The sequence below is a fragment of the Pteropus vampyrus genome, unplaced genomic scaffold (assembly GCF_000151845.1).
Source record: "Pteropus vampyrus isolate Shadow unplaced genomic scaffold, Pvam_2.0 Scaffold301, whole genome shotgun sequence".
NCBI classification, from domain to species: domain Eukaryota; kingdom Metazoa; phylum Chordata; class Mammalia; order Chiroptera; family Pteropodidae; genus Pteropus; species Pteropus vampyrus.
In genome coordinates this window covers 534,551-555,025 of record NW_011889082.1, presented here as the reverse complement: position 1 = coordinate 555,025, position 20,475 = coordinate 534,551, and the positions used below count along the sequence as shown (strand labels likewise).

Below are 20,475 nucleotides of genomic sequence, written 5' to 3'. Positions count from 1 at the left end.
TTTTGTACAAAAAACCAACTGACTGATTGGGAGGAGATATTCGCTAATGATACATCTGATAAGAGGTTAATATCCAAAATATATAAAGAACTCATACAACTCAACAACAACAAAAACAAACAATCCAATTTAAAAAATGGGCATAAGACCTGAACAGATACTTCTCCAAAGAGGAAATACAGATGGCTAATAGACATATGAAAAGATGTTCAATGTCACTAATCATCAGAGAAATGCAAATTAAAACCACAGTGAGATATCACCTCACATCTGTCAGAATGGCTATCAACAATAAATCAAGAACAACAAATGTTAGCGAGGATACGGAGAAAAGAGAATTCTTATACATTGTTGGTGGGATTGCAAATTGGTATAGCTGCTATGGAAAACAGTCTGGAGGTTTCTCAAAAAATTAAAAATGGATATTCCTTTTGAGTCAGCAATTGCACTTCTGGGTATTTATCCAAAGAAAACCAAAACAATAATTCATAAAGATTTATGCATCCCAATATTCATGGCAGCACAATTTACAATAGCCAAGATATGGAAGCAATCTAAATGATCATCAACAGATGATTGAATAAAGAAGTTATGGTTTATATATACAATGGAATATTACTCAGCCATTAAAAAAATGAAATTCTACCACTTGCAATGACATGGATGGACCTAGAGGTTATTATGCTGAGTGAAATAAGTCAGACAGAGAAAGATAAATACCAGATGATTTCACTTATATGCAGAATCTAAGGAACAAAAAGAACAAACTAATCAAAAACAGACTCACAAATATAGTGAAAAATTTGGTGATGGACAGAGGAGAGGGGGAATTGGGGAGCTGGGAGAATGGGGTAAAGGGTTAAAGAAGTACAAATTAGTAGTTGATAGATGGTCATGGGGATGGGAAGCACAGCATAGGAAATGTAATTAGCATTAATATATTGGCTAAGTGGAAAACCAGAAGAGAGAAGAAGTAATTATGGGGATCATTTTATAAACTATATAAATGTCTAACCAATGTACTGTATACTTGAAACTAATTCAAATAAATTTTTAAAAAAAGAAAGAAATTTATGCGTAACCAAACTTGTTTAAGTAGAGAGGAAACATATAAACATTTTTGGACATGCACTAATTAGAGACCAGTTCTCCTGAACCCTTCTTGAGGAAACTGCCAAAGAATGAACCTCGTAGATCAACAGAGAAACTAGAAAAATGACTAATGAATGTTGAATCTCTTTTATTGCAGGACTAAGCATAAAGTAAATGTGGAAGTTATAACTGCAGAACAGAATGTAAATTTTTTAAAGAAACGATGTAAGTTACAAAAACAGTCCCAATATTACTCATTTTTTAATAGAATATCCTTTGTGGGAAGACAGAGCTAGCTTCAATAGGAACTTTAATACTTAATGGATATGTTATTTTGGGCAAGTTAACTTTACTAAATTTCATTTCTTGTCTGTAAAATAGAGATAATTACACTTATCAAATAAGATGTACAGCAAAATAATGAAAAGTTCACTTGTTCAATAGGTATTTATTGGCTTCTACCACTTACCAGGCATGTCCTAGGTGCTAGGTATACAGTATGAATATTAGACTTGGAGCTCACTTTCTGCTTGAGGGAAGACAGACAAATAAATAAATGAAATGAAGTGGTAATAAGTGCTATGGAGAAAAACAAATCAGGAGATTGGTGTGAGGAATGCTAGAGGCTGGGAGACATTACAATTTCAACTGCACCATACCTGAAGGAGGTGATGGAGCAAGCCATATTATGGGTATAGGAAGGTAAGGAAGGGGCCCAGGGAAAGTCATGGCCCGGTTCCTGGCTACGACTGTGGTTACTGTTATTATCTCTTGAAATGACCCATATTGGCTTCTCTGAAGCAGCACCTCTGACTTTACCAAGGTCTTCCAGTGGGGCACCTCCCTGGTTGCACTCTATAACTGAGCCACAGAGAGCCGTGACTTGAACTCTGTTTCCTACAAAAGTTCTAGATATATAAGTATTTTATTTGACATGCTCTTAATTACAGCTTTTTCTCTCCATTCCCTTCCTGACTCTGTCACAGGTGCTGGATAGCTGGGCTGGAGGCAATCATGAAGAAATCCTTTCTGTGCTGAACTAAGTTATCATTCATCACACCTCTTGATACTCATAATTTTCTCCAGGTTAAATTTCTGCAACGCAAACTTTTTTTTTTTTTTTTTTTGCAGCTCAAATTCTTAAGGTGAGTTACTTCCATATCAAGACATCTCTGCCTAAGGAGTTAAGTGGTAACTTATTTTCTGATTGCTTAAACGTATTATTAGCACAGAGGATTTGGTCACTGACCCTTACCTTGTTCTGCCATTGTTCTTATTCATCAATTCACTTATACATTTATTTATTTGATACTATGTGTCAAACTCCGTTTAGTACTAGATATTCAGTGAGGAATGAAACAGATATTTTTCTTGCCTTCACTGTCTAAAAGAGTACCTTTGCGTTCTTAAACAATAGACTCTTCCTACTCCTACGCTACCAGACAGGAAATAGGTACATTCCTTGAACTGCATCATCTTTGCGACCTCTGTAACTTTTAGAAATGGTATTTAGACTTGATGATTATATCTAATCAATGATTTCTATGATGTGTAACTTTCTTCAGCATCAACACTTTCTGACTTTAGAATTTGTTTGATTTGTATCTAGTGTACTCAATGCTATTTGATGAATTCATTGTATTGTAATTTAATGTCTAGGGGCTCCTATATGGTCTAGGTCAATGGTTGTCAACATTTTTGGCACCAGGGACTGGCACTCCTGTGAGAATCTAATGCCTGATGTTCTGAGGTGGAGCTGAGGCGGTGATACTAGTGCTGGAGAGCAGCTGCAAATACAGATAAAGTTTTGCTTGCTCAACCGCCGCTTACCTGCTGTGTGGCCTGGTTCCTAACAGGCTGTAGATCAGTACTGGTCTGCAGCCCAGGGATTGGGGACCCCTGGTCTAGGTATTATATAGGAACTGCTTTCAAATAAAAACAAATTTAATAGCCAAGAGTAATTGCAGAGAAAATTTGAGGATTTAGGGCATGAAAGTGGTCCAATTTATAATATAAAACAAAATGTTTTAAAATTCCCTTTTGCCATCTATCTCTTGTTTCCCTCCCAATAACTGCAGCAACTTGAAATAAAGATCTCTTTTTTTTGTTCATCTCTTAAGTCAGATACTGTATCTGGGCCTTATGTATCTTTCATTTTTTTCTTCCTCTCTATCTGTATCACCTGTTTATTAGGAAAGTCAACCTAAGCTGTTTGGCTTATTCCTTTTTTTTTTTTTTTTACTTCACTCATTACGTGGATTCTCTTTCACAGTGGGTTCTTAAACTTTAGCATGCACCAAATCATCTGGAAGTCTTGTTTAAAATGCAAGTGGCTGGGCCTCACCTCCAGAGTTTGGTACAGAAGGTCCAATTTGGGGCTCAAGAGTTTACATTTCTGATAAGTTCCTAGGTAGTGTTGATACTGCTGGTCCAGGGACCACATTTTGAGAACCACTGCTCCACAACTTAGGAGCATTTGGGAGCTGTTCCAGCAAACAAGTCTTATCCTGAGTAGAAGCTGTTGTTATACTTATATATAAATAATGTCACCTGATTTTTTTGTATGTTAATATAAAGCTTAAGAATTTAGTGAGTCATCTTCTATCACCATATTTAACATTCTGTAGGAAGGAATGTGTATTGGGTAGACTCTGCTATGAAGTAAGAAGAAGAAAGGAAATATTTATTGCTCGATTGCCTGTACAGGAGATAGTAGAGTGGGGTTGGTAGTAGAGTTATTTCTGAAGCCAGGTGCTCTGTGGAGGCAGGATTACTGGAAAACTCTGGGAAACCTATTCTCTTGTGCATCAATTTCTTACTTTAGGAATAAAGATAACAGAAGTAATCATTTCAGAGTTGTTGAGGCTCAAATGATTTAATATATATAAAGCCCTTGAATAATGATTGATGTATTTTTCATATTATGATACTTCTCCTACTCTTCCTCCTCGTCCTCTCCTTCCTTTCCTTGTTCCCTCCCTCTCCCCCTCCCCTTTCCACTCCCTCTCCTTCTCCTTCTCCTCCTTCCCCTTCTTAACCCCTTTCTCCTCCTCTTCCTTCTCCTTCTTGGGAATTTATCAAGTGTTTTCTATGTTATCTTTTTATAACTTAAAATCTGTCCTAAAAGGTAAGCACCCTTATTATTATCATTGTGCAGACTGGGAAACAGGAGTTCAGAAAGGTCCCTCAGCTAGTAAAAATCTCTGGTCTTTGTTTCTCACCAGCATTTTCCCAAAGGAATAATTTTTTTCCCATAAGAAGAATGGTACAGGGAAGCTCATTTGTGATTGAATAATTACTTGCTTGATCAAGATGATTGGTGAATTTTCTAATTTAATAGTATGTCCACTTTAAAATGTATTAAAAACAAATAATGGAGGCAAGAATAGGTATAATAATGGCTGTATAACACACTAGTGAGTATCTAACATTTGTAGAATACCTGTCACATGATAGGAGTTTAATAAATACTGTTGACCTATTAGAATGAACGTGATTTGGAATTAAAATTACCTAAAATTAAAGATTCATAATGTCCAGACTTAGTGAGATTACATATACAGAAGAGGGTATTGATATAGTATTATGAGATTTTTGAAAGTCGATTTGGTAATAGCCACCAAATTTTAAATTCATAGTTCTTTTGGAGGCTAGAAATTCAAAATCAAGGTGTTTAGCAGTGCCATGTTTCTCCAAAGCCTCTGGGGAAGTTTCCTTTCTTGCTTCTTCCAGCTTTTGGTAACCCCAGGTATTCCTTTGCTACTGATGCATCACTCCAATCTCTGCCACTGTTTCACAGGGCTGTTTTCTTCCTGTGTGTCTTTTTCTTCTTCTCATAGGGACACCAGTCATATTAGAATAGGGCCCATCCTAATGACCTCGATTTGATTATGTCTGCAAATACCCTATTTCTAATAGGGTCCCATTCACAGGTACTGGTAGTCAGGACTTCAATATATATTTTAGGAGGACACAATCCCAAGAACGTATCATAGATGGTAATCTTAAAATTAATATGATGTTGTTAAATTCTAGCTAGATAATGTTGACAACCTGAAGGAGTTTATTGACAAGGGAGATTAGCTAGAGTTAGATGTTATAGACTTATTTGCCCCAATTGGACTTTATCCCTTAACATAAATTGGGAGGATTAAAAGAGAAACAAAAGAATGACTTTCACACTACGTGATTCAGTCTTACTGTTTGTATCAAATTCAAAATTGTCTTCTGTACTACCAAGGACACATGCCCCATGCTTTGAGAAATACTGTAAATATTTCCCTAAATGCTCTAAGTAATTAGAGAACAGATTCACTCTTTTGACTTAACTTCCTTAAATCACAAACCAAATGAATTGAGCTAAAAGTATTTGTTTGAAAGTCTGTAGCATCTGACTATACTATAATGTACCATAAAAGCTGTTTTACTCCAAGTTATTTCATTGCAAGTACTCTAACACTACTAGAACTAGCTGAAGTAAAAAAAAGAGAAATTTGTCATAAGGAAGTATTTCAGGATACCAAATACAGGAAGTTTCTTTGGGCCTTATAAGGAAGAGGAAACTGAAAGCCTATGAGGACTATTCCTGGTGTACACTCTTTTTCTGTCTTTTCTTCTGTTTGTGTCATTCTTTTCTCCCAGAGCAAATCAGCATTCTGTACAACTCCATGCACACAAATAAAGATGGCAACCTCACAGTGGCAGGCTTAACTTTAGAGCATGGGTAACTTTAAGTGACAAAAGTCTGACCAACTGTCTTTGAATCCTAGTTCCAACTTCCTCAGGAGGGAGACTGGGGTTGGCTCAGCTTGAGTCAGGTGATAACTCATGGTGAAATCAAGGGTGTGGGGGCAGGGTCATCGACAGTAACAGGCTGGCTACTCTGGGTAAAGAAGACAGTTTTCAGAGAAAGAAGGCAGAATCCTTAACCTAAGTAAAGGCTCAGGAATTAATGCTTTAAAAACTAACAATTATGCCAGGGGAATTCCTATTTTAAAGAGTGAACCTTGGTATGATTCCTTTCACAAAGAAATATTTTTAATGAATTGCTAACTATACCTCTCTTTTAAGTTAAAATTTTTTGTAAAGTAGAGCATAACTATAATTGACATTTTGTATAATGTAATTATCCTCACCTGAAGGAGATTATAATTCCTGGTTTGCAGAGGGGGAAATTGGGTTTTCATGCATGGAAGTTAAACTTACCTGGTTAACTCAAGGGAGGGAAGAACCTGTTTGCCAGGAACACTTTTTTCTTTGGGACTATAAGGAAGGATGAGAAGATTGATACATAGAGAGATACACTGAAGTGCGGAGGAGGTTTGGAAAATCTTTGGCCATATTCAACCAAACTTTGAAATAAATTGTCCTAAAATATTTAGATTATTCAAAATAAAAAAACATTGTTTGCTTGTCTACCTGATTCATAGTCCTGCATTTGTCTTAAATTACTAGACCTGGGATAAATCAGCCTTTTGTGATAGCTACTTGCTTTCTCCCTTCACAAAAGTACATTTTTCCTGTTTTGGAAAGAAATAAACTAACACCCGGGTGTATGCCCAAACCTTTACCTGAGTCTGTTTCCTCGTCCAAGGACTTTTCAATATGTCTTTTGCTCTCACATTTATGATCTCAAGATTGTTTTTATTATTTCATCAATTAATGGCATAGTTTTGTTTTTTTTTTTAAATCCAAACACAGGTATTTACATTTATCTCTATTACAACTCAGCCCTTATCATTCTAGCCCACACAGTTCTGTGTAATGCACTAAATTGTGACAAATGTTTCAGGATTACTAAGAAAATCCAACATATTTCTTATACTTCCCAGCTTGATGATATCTGTAAATTGTTTCTACCACAACCATAATAGGCATTATCTGTAATAAGGGTTTAAAAATACTTTTTCATCTAATCTTCAAAACAACTCTCAAGGAAGATAGTAATATCCCTATAATACTGATGAGGAAACAGAAGTTAAGAAAATCTAAATGATTTCCTTGGTGAACGCTGTGATTCAAACCTCGGCGGGCCAGACTTTTAAGCATAAGTTCTTAAACCCTTGGCCATGGATTTTCAACGTTGGCTTTGCATCAAAACCACCTAAGAACTTTCAAAAGAGATAGAAGCCAAGGCCCCATCTCACACATAACTGTCTCAACTTTTTTTCAGGCTTGGGTTTGGGAAGCGGCAGTCAAGAACTACTGCTGCCATGTTCTACTACAGTGGGAGGACAGAATTTTGCAACATACCACTACATACTGCCCCATAGTTGACAATTAGCTGCTAATTTTTCCTTTTACATATGGCCATATAATCAGTTTTGAATCTAAATGTGTTATCATCCAACCCGCATTTCTTATTTCTCCATATTATGTAAAAGAATGTTGTGAAAGACTTGGTCAATTTTTTTGATATTCTCTTTTATCTAATCAAAGAATAGAGGAAATTTTCTGAAATGTTTGCAAAGTTTCTAGCTATATCATATAAAGAGATAAAAAAAATTCCTACAAAGTGAAAAAAGCTAAATATTCCAGGGTAGTACTAGCTTAAAATCATAATATCTTAGTGAGGAGAGAGACAAGTCATTTCATCTCTCTGAATGGGTATATTGATTTCTCAATTGTATAAGCCTATGAATGACATATTTCCCTGTCCCCCAGTATTCCATATCCAAATCACTAATATAAAAAAGAGTCCATTTCTTTACATGAAACCCTCAGTATTCACTAGTTCCAAATGGTTTTTCTCTGCAAAAAGGCAGTGGACAGTAATGGATACCATGCCTGGTTGAATAAGCACATCATTGCAAAATAAAGAAATATCACTTAACTACAATAAATGTATCTGCACTGTTTCAGAATTCTAAAACAGGCATTTTTTTTTTCTCACAAAAAATGTTTCTAATTCCACAATTCAGATGCTTTTCATTTTAACTCTGACATTAAGGCCACATTTAGCATTTTATCTTGTGTGGGTTTGTGTTCTGGTTTCTACCCCAATGACAGTTTTTGACTGAGGAAAAGGGAACTCTCATGGTGGTTGCTGCTTATAATTTCAACCTTACTATTCTAAACAGGTTTTAGATTTGCCGTTGAGTCACAATTCCCATTTCTTTCTTTTCTCTTTTTTTAGAAATTAAAAAACAAATGGGACTCTCCAGCATATTTCACTTGTAAAACACATGAATATGGTTCCCAGAACCAATTCTATCATGGTGGTGGGGGTGGGGCGGGGAGGTGGCGGGGGGATGGTGGTGGTGGTGGAAGGGGTAGGTGGGGAGAGGTGGAGGGGTAGGTTCCCTCACACCAACAAACAATTCTTGCTCAGACACCAGCTGGGTGTCCAAGAATTCAACTCAATTCTGACCATCAGATTCTACAAGTTAAGGGTTCAGACCTACAAGACTGCCCTTCCACCCACAACATACACACTTCAGATGCCAGCCACAAGCCCAGGCTCTTACCTGTGCTTCTGACCAACTGAATATAAACTGGAGTTTATAGTTAGTTGACTCCTCCAACTAAAAATGCCAATCTCAAGTCCAAGTTGTTACCTATACTTTCTGACCAACTGGCTATAAATCAGACGTTCCTACAACCCCTCCTTTGGTTCAATTAATTTGCTAGAATGGCTCACAGAACTCGGAGAAACATTTTACTTAACCAGATCACCAATTTATTATAAAAGGATATTAAAGTATAGTAATCAATGGCCAGATCAAGAGATACCTAGGGCGAGGTCCAGAACAAAGGAACTTCTGTCCTTGTGGAGTATGGAGCCCTGATAAGGTGGCAAGTAGAAGCATTCTAGTTCCCCAGTGTAGAAGCTCGCCAAAAAAGGAAAAGCTGTCCTTCTGGGTTTTTATGGAGCCTTCTTTACATGGTCATGATTGACTGAGTATCTGACCATTGGCAATTCAACATAATCTCCAGCCCCTCTCCCCTACCCAGAGGTGGGGTGGGGTGGATGGGACCTGAAGTTACAAACATTGTGGGTTCTCCTAGCAATCAGCCCCCACACTGGGAGGGGTCTAAAAGTTACTTCATTAATATAAAAAGAGACAAACTGATCACTCTCTACACTTAACAAAATTCCAAGAGTTTTGGGAGCTGTGGATGATGAATACCAAATATCTTATAAATCACAATATTGCACTTTCAGAATGCAGTTTCCCTATAATCCCTTACTCATGAGAAAACTGGGCTCTAGTTCATTATTTACTTTAAAGATTTACTTTAAAGAAGTCAGTGTGGATTCAAGTCATTTCCTATCCTATCATTTGCTCAAAGACCTTTTGCAATGGGTCTTATGTTAAGAAGAAATGTAAGTTATTTTGGTGAGGTTTATTTAAAGACATCATTAAATGCAAGCTAGAGCTGATGGCAGCATCATTTGTGTATGGGGAAACGAGGCCGATAAATGCTCCAATTCTTTCAGATCGACAGAAAGAGAGCTAAATACTAAATGAAAAAGGCCTTACACAGTTGGGTCACAGGCTACTTCTTTGGCCTCACCTCTTACCACTGCCCTCTCCTTCACTGTCCTCCAGCCCCAGTGAACTCTTTCCCAGCCCTTAAAGTTGCCAAGCATATTCCCTTCTGAGAGTTTTTGCCTCTCTGCTAGTCTCTCTGCCTAAAACCCTTTTCCAAGACAGTCACAGGACTGGCTCATTTTCATCCTTCAGATATCCCCTCAAATATCAGTTACTCTGGGAGAGCTTTCCTGGCCGCTATAACTAAAATAGCACACAACCTCTTCACTTTCTACTTCTCTACTTTGTATTATTTTTCCTAGTGTCAATTATACACCAGCATACTATACATTTAAGGCATTTTTGTTGCTCCAGTAGGGCAAGAAGTATGTGGGTACTGTTTATCCTTGGGGCCTACAAGCCTGGCACCTAGTAAGTGCTCAGTAAATATTTGCTGAGTGAATGGAGCATTTGGGGATGGTGGAAGTTGTTTCTATTCATTCGCCCAGGCTTTGTCGCCAATCCTCAAGCAGCCAGGCGCCTCATTCCACCCTCGCCCATTTTTGGCAGAGGTGAGGCACTCGGGGTTGCATTGGCGCAAAACGGCCGTGTGAACGCGCTGCCCCAACCCTCAGCGCCACTTCCCCTTGGCCTAGAGGGCTGGACTGGGAACGCACAGGTTTGCTGCATCCGGAACGTGGGAGCAAAAGCAGAAAGGAAACAAAAGTGCGCAGGAGGAGAAAGTCTCAGTGCGGTGCCAGGGTGCACGCAGGGGGTGCCTTCGCGGTCGGGCTGACTCATTCTCAGCAGTCTGCACGGCGGGCGGCGGCCACACACACGCCCATCTGGAAAGGGCCGCTCCGCTTGCCTCAACCAGCTCAAGCTCTTCGCGCGCCGCCTCGCGGGGGCCCTCCCAGGAATCTGCGCGCGCGCCCGCGGCTTCGCGACAGGCGACGGTCCTGCCTGGCCCTCCCTGGTCGGCTCCGCGGCGCGCGCCGGGAGAAGCGCGGCCCCGGGGAGCGGCGCACGCGCAGTCGGGGGCGCGCGCCAGTCCCCAACCCCCGCTCCCGCCCCCACGCGGTTGCTACACCGCCTGCGCTGGGAACAGGCTGCTGGACTGGAGGCCGACCTGGGGGGGCTGAGTCAGAGCGTCGCCTGCGGCACTGCGAAGACGCGGTGGCGACGACGAGTGTGACGGGTTTCTCGGCGGCCCGAAGTAGGAGTGGTGTGGGCTGCAGGAAGTAGAGAGGAAGAGGAGCAGAAGGGGGCACAGCGGCTGCCGCTAACGGCCTCCCTGGGCGCTGACAGGCTGGGCGGGCGCGGGGCTCGCTCGGGAGTTGGCGCTGCCGTCTCCGCCGCTTGGTGCCTGGGCCCGGATTTGCAGTGCGCGTCGGGGAGAAGAGCTGCTGCCGCGGCGCGGGGAGAGGCCGGGTCCTCGCCTCCGAGGGATGTGAGTGCGAGCCGAATCTTCGCGGGAGGGCCCGAGGTGCCCAGCCTGGCAGAGGCTCGGACCGGTGCCGGCTCCCGGGGCTTCGCAGACCGTGGCCGGCCGGAGGCGCCTGGTAGGAGCAGCCCCTGTGCGCTTGGGGGCGCGTCCTCGGCCCCGGATCCGTGCATCGGGTGGGTGTTATTTGCTGCCTAGTCTCTGGGTGGGGAGCAACAGTTGTCTCTCCACCTACCTCCCACCGACTGATCCCTGCTTTCCCCCTGCTTGTGGCAATAAACTTCACAGCAAGAGAATTTTCCTCTTTAAGGGGACAGCTACGGCGGAGTGTTTTGCTCTTGATATTTACATGCATGTGTGCCTGATATTCACCCCTCCCCCCTTTACCTAACCCTCTTTAAATTTTTCTAGACATCCAAACAGCCTAGAAAGAAGCATGTATTTGCCCTGGATTTCTGCGGTAGTAACTGCCTTTTTTTTTTCTTTCTTTCTTTTTTCTTTTTAAGGGTTTCAGAAACAGGCAAGGGAACAAGATGTGAATTGCATTTCTTCTGCAGAAAAAGAGGTCTTTCCTCCACTTCCCGCAACGGTGGGTATGCGATCCTGACTGCTGTCCTTTATCGCTGCAGTAAAGATGAGGGTGTCACTAGCTGTCAGTGCATGCGAAGGAAGGTTGGAAGCCTGTGTAGACAGGCAAGGCTCACGGTTGCCTACCCCTCTGAGAATGGCGGTGCTGAACTTTTAATGTTGGTCTGGGAGGGTGTTTTGGGGGTGTTTATTGTTGCTCTTGGATCCTTTAAGAAACATTCATTGTTTCTTTCTCTGCTGATTATACAAATAATATGGCTGAAAAAAACGTCAGTTACCTTTTTCTCTTCAAGTAGCCAGAGATTCTTAATCTTTCGAAGAGGAACAATTTCAAGTACTAAGAGATACCTACTGAGGGAACATGTTAGCCATACATGCTGGGGTTTCTGCTACCACACTGAATGCTTCCTGGATGGTTTTATCTTCCTAAGTTTGTTGTGTCGGTTGAATTTACCCAGTTTGCTTTCCGGTAGTTATTAATCTGTCAGGAGAAACTTTTTTTTCTCTGAATGAAAGGACAAAAGTGGCTGAGGTGTGTCATAGAAAAGAGGAGAAATGTGGAGAAGGAAATTAAAAGTGGGAATAAGACAGATGAGGATTGCTTTTGGTTTCATAATAGGTTTATACAAGTAAATTGTTGGGCTACTGCAGATATTCTGATATAACACTCAGCCGATGTGAAGATGAATAACCAACCTTTGGCCTTCATCTCCCCACCCCTCTTCACCTTTTATGGCTTCAAATGTGAAAATCATTTGCTTACATGTGCACATATCTGTTAGTGTGTAACATATCGGCAAATTAGATGTATCCAACACTTGCCTGTATACATGTATTTACCTGTATAAGAAAAAAAAAGTTGCTGTATTTGCTGACTAGATAAGCACATAATGCTTGTTTTTGCTCTAATTGAATGACCTATGAATGGAGTTTATATGTTTCAGGGACTAGTTAAAAAATAGTTTGTTTCATATACTGGGTTTTCCTAGTGATTTGAGACAGGTGTCTCAGGTATGGGAAGGGAACTGATATCTTTTCTGTACTTCACCTGGCTGTTACTGAAAAGGTGGACACTTTTTGAGGCAGAATAGAAAGAGCATTGGCTTTGGAGTCAGATACGGGTTTTGAAATCTGGTGTTCCTGCTATGTCATAGTTGTATTATTTACAATCCCTTAGAGCCTCACTTTTCTTATGATTGTTGTGAAGATTGATTAAGGTTATGCATGCAAAGTAGTACATTGCGTGGCTACTATAAAAGTCTTGGCTACTATCATGGCTGGGCAGGCCATTGAGATTCAGAGAAGGGCAGAATGACTGCATAAGGTCATCTGCCAGCGACCAGTGTTTCTTCCTCTTTAGCAAAAGGAGAAAAAACACTGGTTGAGGGGTTGATAGCCTTTTAATGGAAAGGTTCTACTCTTATCTCTCTCCTTGACACCCCCTCCCCCATTGAGCTGCCCCTACCAACTGTCCTGCTGCCCTCTTGTGGTTAATTGTGCTAAGAATTTTCTTTTGTCCTCCTACATTAGATTTTTTTTTTTTTTGGTCTTTTTAGGCTCCCTCCCTTTGCTCCCCGTTTTCCAAATTGTGTGCTGAGGTGCTCCAGAGCACCTGTAAACTCAGGCTTGAACTATTCATTTGAGGTAGTTCACAGTTTCAACATTAAATTGACAGATTCCTTTCTACAATGTCATGTCTTTGCAAAGCTGTATTTTTAGAAGTTGCTCTGATAAAAAGCAAATACTGCATGAAAGTCAATGATACAGAAAATGAGAGTGTGATGTCCAATTTAATTGCAAGGTTTGAGAAGCTGTACAGTGCCCAACAAGCACTAAGATGTAAGGACATTAACACTTAAATGGTTTGAACCTACCTACTTATTTCTTTTGGCCTAGGGGTGCTGGGAAAAAATACTAAGACTGAAGACTCCCTGAATGGAGAAAGTTTGGAAACCCCCGCCTTAGCTTTGGTTGTCTTTTTTGGGTTAAAAAAAATATTTTTAATGGAAAACTTCATTTTTTAGTTGGTCACTAATTGATTCCATCTTCACCAAAATTACTGATATAATTATTGGTACAAAGCTAGTACCAGCTGATCGTGGTTTAATGTATTTACTCTCTTATTTAATATTTTTGTAGCTTCTGCCCAGTTCTTTAATTTTAAAACTAATCTCACTGCTTACTTGTCATTCTAGTCACAGTACTGGCCTTCTACTAGCATTTTTGATCATCTCCTTAAACTCAACATGCCTCAAATGAAAATCATTACTTTATACTCCTTCATAATTTCCTCCTCTCCTGGTTATATAGGCTTTAAATTAGGCATGTTCTTTAAACTATCTTTCATTTACCTCTTATATTAACCCATTCAACATGTCCTGTCCATATTTCTTTTGTCCTTCTATCTCTGTTTCCCCCACTTTACCACCTGAATCTCAGGACTAGTTTCCTCAGCCTGGAATATTGAAAGTCATATCAACCTCAGAATCCAGCATCTCTTTCTTCCATTTATCCTTAATAAAAATGTTACTCTAATACTCGTTATCCTGGCATTCTCTTGCTCCCAAATCTTCACTGGCTTCCCACTTTATACCTGTTAACTTTAACTTCCTTTTCCTGGCTTTCAAGATACTCTATCATCAATCTCTGCTTTTTTAATTCACTCTTGTCTAAGGACTCTCAATAAGCATTCTCTGCTGTCTTCTTGCAAGTTGCTTTCCACATTTTCTTTTAGTTTTAGAATATTTTCACATAGTTTAGTTATATACCATTCTTTGGTTGTTTGGTATTTATTTCCCTAGTGGTAGCCATATTTTTTCAATTTGATTGTATATGCTTTGATGAACAATACCTAGATTTAAGAAAGCACACACCGATAGAGTGCTGAACACATTGGTAGCATTGAATAAATGCTGTATATGAAAAAGAGACTTTAGTCAGTCACCAGATATTTATTAATACCTTCAAAAGGTCTTTGCTATGTCCAAAAGAAATGTTGAAAAATATAAAATAGGTTCTTTTCACTTAGGACTTCAAGTGTAATTGGAGAGACAAATAATGAAAGTTAATTGGTTTGCTGATACTTTGAAGAAAAAAAAGAAAAAATTAATAGATATTTGAGACTACTTACAGTTGAATTGAGCAGAAAAGGCTCCAGAGCGGAGGTAGAATCAAAACTAGGCAGGATTTGAAGTTGCATAAGAGGAAGAAACTTGTATAGGAGGTAAACAAAGACAAAATGTGCATGACACATTCAGAGAGCAGTACATAAAATAACTTGACTGAAATGAGGGTTTGTGTGGGTGAGTAGTGAGATATCAGGTTGAAAATCTAGATTGGAATTAGATTATGGATGCCTTTAAGTGCTAAGATAAGAAAATACTTTGTAACAGAAGATTTAAAAGTTTTAGATTGAGAAAGAGCTTGCAAAAAGAAATATTTTAGGAAAATCAGAGTGGCACCAATGCTAAGTGTAGTATGAACTGGAATGAAAAGTGATAGAAATAGGAAAATAATCTAGGCCTGAAGTAATGAGGATTTGTATTTGGTGGAAATAAGACCAGATAGATGTCACCTAAGACTTCATTATGGATTGGATAAGAAAGGAGGATGTGGGATGTAGAGGAAAGAGGAGTAATCAAAGATGACTGATCATTTTAGTTTAATAAATTCTGGTTTTGAAATTGAAGAGGAAATTGAAAGACATTGGAACTCTAAGACCAGCTGAGAACATCTGGGCCCATCTATACATTTTGTGCATTAGGAATCTGAGACCCAGAGAGATTTAAAAATGTGTCCAAAGTTACTCAGCTAGTTAGTGACAAAGAATGAACTAGAATTTTGTTAATGGCGGTATTGACAGAAATAGGTGTGAAAGTATTAGTAGCTGGTTGAGGAAATATAAGACAGCTAGACTTATATTTTGGATATGTGGAGTTTGAGGTGACAGTGGGATAGTCAAATGAAAATGGATAGCCAGGCAGTGGAACATGTGACTAGAACTTGGTAGAGAAATTGAAGGCTGGGATTGTGGTGCTCAGAGTGAAGAGCAGTAGACCTGAGATTGAGCCTTGAGAATTGCCTGTAATTAGAGAGTAGGTGAAAGAAGAATTGACAAAGGAGACACATAAGGAGCAGTCAGTATGAGAATCAAGTGGGCGGGTAGGTTGTGATGGTGAGAATGATTAACATGTTGAACATTGTTGATCACTGCCAAGAAATGAGAAGAATCAAAACTGAAAAAAAGGCTTTAAAAATGTGTAAGTGTTTTACCTAATATGAAATCTAGAAAAGCAGCAGAAGAAAATTGCTTATAGTTTCCCCATGCAGAAATAAATGCTGTTAATGTTCTCTTCTCTCTAGTATAACAGACGACCTTTGGATTTGACACTTGGGTGAGCAGTGGAGACTTCTGTCCAAAGCTCTAATGATAAGAATTTTGGGCATAATAAAGACTGGGAGGCATTTTCAACAGAGTGTTTGTCATTCTTCTGTGTCTTTTCATTTCACACTACATAGGTACTGCTATTCCTTGTGGCTATTAGTCCTGCTTTTGTATTATTTGAATAAGTGGTTAGCATTAGGCATTTGGTGATCCAGTAGGTTAGATAAATGATTTCTGGGTGCTATTTTACTGGCAAAATATGAATAAAATGATAAAGTATGAGTTTCTAAAAGGAAAGAGAAATGTAGGTAACATAAAACTGAAGGAAACTGAAGATAACATGATTTAAGAGTGTTCATGTTAGGAGAATTAAAAAGGGCAAAAGGAAGCATCTGTTTTCGAAGCCTGCATATAGTATAGCTACCAGAGGTGGACTAGGCTGGGATAGTCGATGGGCTATTTGTTTTGCTTGAATGCTTATATCGATTTTCCTAAGGACATCTTTCAGCTTGCATTTTTTGATCTCAGTTGTTGGAAATGGGGTATTCATTTTTGCTTACTAAACAAATTGTTTTAGTTTAATAAATTCTCATGATGAAATATATTGCTACTAGGTAACATTTTTGTGACATGAAAGGTAATGCGATGAGAGGAAATGCACTGTTTTGGAACTCAGTGGATCAAGGACTGACTCTTCTGTCACTGTGTGTGATTTTGAACCAGTCATGTATGTAATCATTGAGCCTTATTTTTTGCTCATTTGGAATATGAGGGAATGGACTAAATCTTTCTTAAAATTTTTGTTTACTTTAAAAGGGTGGAATTACGTGGTAAAATATGTATAAAATTTAAGGAGTAAATGGCTTACCACTATTAATAACAAAAAACCAGCACCCTTTTGCCCCTCCCCCATTCTGACATCTGTCTTACAGGAAACCACTTTCAAATTTCATAACACTGTCTTCTGGTGCTTACCTCTATATTTCTAAATAACAACCTACCATCAATGCATGCCTCACTCCTCCACCCATTCTGTATCTGTATTTATACTCGGCCCTTTTTCCCTTTGCAGTGAATGAACTATTCAGTGTCCCATCTAAGGCTTCTCCATCTAGTGTAGAGAAACCCATCTCCTTTTGCAGTCAAGGACTTTACCATTGTATTTCTCCCTCTTTCTTGTATTTCTCCCTCTATGAGATCATTTCCATTAGTATATATTCTGGTTGTTAATTGCTGTGTGACATAACTACCCCAAAACTTAGTGATGTAAAACAAACACTTTATTAGACTCACAATTATTATGAGTCAATAATTCAGAGAAGGAATACCAATTATGGTTTATTTCTACTCCATAATGTCTAGGACCTCAGTCAGGAAGACTTGCTGGCTGGGGGTAACTTGGAGGTTAGAGACTAGAATCATCTGGAGGTGTCTTCACTCACATGACTGGTAGTTGATGTTGGTTTTGACTGAGATCTCAGCCAGAGTTGTCCACTGGAGCATATACATATAGCCTGGACTTCCTTACAACATGGAAGCCTCAAGGCTTGGCTTTCTTACATGGTGAGTCAGGGTTTAAAAGAGGTGTTTAAGTGTTTAAGGTTGGGTGGTAGAGGATTAGACTCCATTTATTAATTGGGGAGTGGCAAAGTCACATTGTGGAAGAAAATGTGTGGGATGGGAGATATTGTTATGGCCATCTGGACAATGCTATTACCTTAGTTTACCCTTTTGTCACACTTCATATCCCTCCCGCATCCAAAATACATGCAAAATACACTAACCCCCTCCTCAGAGACTTCTAATTCACCTCCCATTATGACATCATCTCAAAATCCAGTGTGTCAACATCTAAATCAAGTCCAAATCAGGTTCCTTGGGTATGGTTTCTTGAGAATGATTCCTCTTTAACTGAAGGCCTGTGAAGAGACAAGTAGTATGCCCCCATATGATTAATATACAAGATCGGAAAGGCCCTGCAGTAGACATTCTTGTTTAAAAAGAGAGACAAAGGAGGCACACAGCAGTCTAGCAATTCTGAAACTTGGCTGGGTGCATGTTGACAGTTCCTTGATTGGGGCTCAGTCTTACTTTCTAGAAGTTGTTAGTGGGCTGTGGCTGCCTCTTTTGGTCTTTGGTTTCATGTCCTGAATCATTCCTTTTTGCTTCAGAATAATTGATCTGTGTTTGCAGCTGAGTAACTTTCTGAACTTGCTTCCTGCTTATAGTTTGATTTAGAGTCTAAAGGCCTTTTATTTTATATAGTTACTATCCCTTTCATTCTAAGCTAATATAACTCCTTTAAAAACTCTGTAGACTTCTGTGTATTAGTTCATAATCTAGTTCATCAGACAAAAGCTATGCCCACAAGTCTCTGTTGAGAGGAGTTTTTTCCTTAGGCTTTCTGTGAGGCTGCTGTGGAACAACACTCTTAAGATCCTTACATAATCTTTTGTCAAAGGATGTTCGAGGTACTGACTTAGATCTTGCTGAAGTTTTAACACTGGATTTTACAGACCCACTCTAGATTTAATCTTTGCCCTGAGGTTCTTTTATTAAGAACATTCTATTGGCTGAAAAGACTTCTGAGCTCTTTACATTTCCTTGAAATTCCACTCAAAATAGCTCATTCTTTAGTTCATCTCTCTGCTTTCTCAATTATAAAGGCAGCTAGAAGAAGCCAGCTGCTTCTTCAACATTCTACCTAGAATCTCAATTTATTAAGTAGAGTTGAACCTTGAATAACATGGGTTTGAACTGCATGGGTCCACTTATATGTGGATTTTTTTCAGTAAATATATTGGAAAAATTTTTGGAGATTTGCGATAATTTGAAAAACTCACAGACAAACTGTAGCTTAAAGATATTTTTAAAAATTAGATATGTCATAAAAGCATAAATGTATGTAGATACTAGTCTACTACCATTTGCTATAATAAAGTATACTCAAATCTATTATAAAAAGTTAAAATTTATCAAAACAACACACAAACACTGCATGGTGTCATTCGCTGTAAAATAAATGTAAAGAAACATAAAGATGCAATATGAAATCATAACTGCATAAAATTAACTATAGTAAATACTGCACTACTATACTTTTATACCCATGTCTTGTTGCTATTGCCGTGAGCTCAGGTTGAGAGTATCTACTGAAAACACCATGTGATACTAATCATCACAGATGAACTGTGAGCAGTTCATTTCCCCAGTAAATGACTTGCATATCACAGTCAAAAGTAATCTCTTGTGGTCCTTGTGTGTTTTTCATTGTGTTTAGTGTAATACATAAACCTTGAATAACACCATGGGAGCCATGGGGAGTGCCACTAATGATGTCGGAAGTGCTCCCAAGAAGCAGAGAAAAGTCCTGACATCACAAGAAGTTGAATTGCTTGATATATACCACAGCTGTGGTTGCCCACCATTTCAAGATAAATTCAGCATAGGACCACTGTAAAAAAAAAAAAAAAAAAAAAGTTGTGAAACTGTTGGCACAGCTATGCCAGTAGGTGCGAAAACCTTGCACTTTTTGGGAAATACCTTTTTATCTCGTATTGCAAATGCAGATTTTATGTGGGTGCAGGATTACTATAAGGGAGGAATAACTAGGCTGTAGTATGATTTTAAAAAGCGAAGTCATTACATGACAACTTAAAGCAAAAGAAAAGTGAAGGATCTAAAGCTGGAGGATTTAATGCCAGCAAAAGACGATTTGATAATTTTAGGAAGAGATTTGGCTTGAAAAATGTCAAGGTAACAGGAGAAACAGCTTCTGACAACCAAGAAGCAGTAGACAGGCTCCCAGATGTCATTAAGAAAATCATTGCAGGGAAAGGATATTTGCCTGAACAGGTTTTTTAATGCAGACAAAAGTGCCCTGTTCTAGAAAATGCCATGAATGATATTTTTTAGTAAGGACGAGAAGCAAGAGCACCAGGATTTAAGGCAGGAGGGAATAGGCTAAGTCTGCTGTTTTGTGCAAATGCAGTCAGCTTTATCATCAGGACGGACTTTATCTGTAAAGCTGCTATTTTTCAAACCTTGAAGAGAAAAGATAATGACAAGCTGCCAGTCTTTTGGTTGTACAAGAAAGCCTGGAAAGAGGAAAGAACCCTTTTTCTGGATTGGTTTTACTGATGCTTTCTCCCTAAAGTCAGGAAATACCTTGGCACTGCCCTTGGCCACTCAGAACCCATGAATTCAACACTGAAGGCATCAAAGTGATGTACTTGCCCCCAAACACAAGTTTTTGGGGAGTCAGTACTTATGTAGATTATTTCAGAGGAATGTCTGCAATAGTGTTCTGGCATGGTAGTATTTTAAAAATCATTAACATAAATTCATACTGATTTAAATAACAGATTTTTTTTCGAATGTCAGTGGCAAAAGTAGTGTTAAATACTTCAACAGTGGAATTAAATTTCCTGCGTAATTTTATTTTCTGTAGGCAAACTCATCACTTTTTAAATTAAAAAATCTTTATTTTTTTG

At 39.0% G+C, this 20,475-nt stretch overlaps 1 long non-coding RNA gene across 1 annotated transcript; it reads left to right on the top strand.

Annotated features, from left to right (window-relative positions):
- The first annotated feature begins 10,322 nt into the window (after nucleotides 1–10,322).
- Nucleotides 10,323–19,461, top strand: LOC111730096. Its single transcript, XR_002776555.1, has 3 exons — nucleotides 10,323–11,186; nucleotides 11,517–11,599; nucleotides 15,961–19,461. It is a non-coding gene; the product is annotated as an uncharacterized LOC111730096 (long non-coding RNA).
- Nucleotides 19,462–20,475: the final 1,014 nt, after the last annotated feature.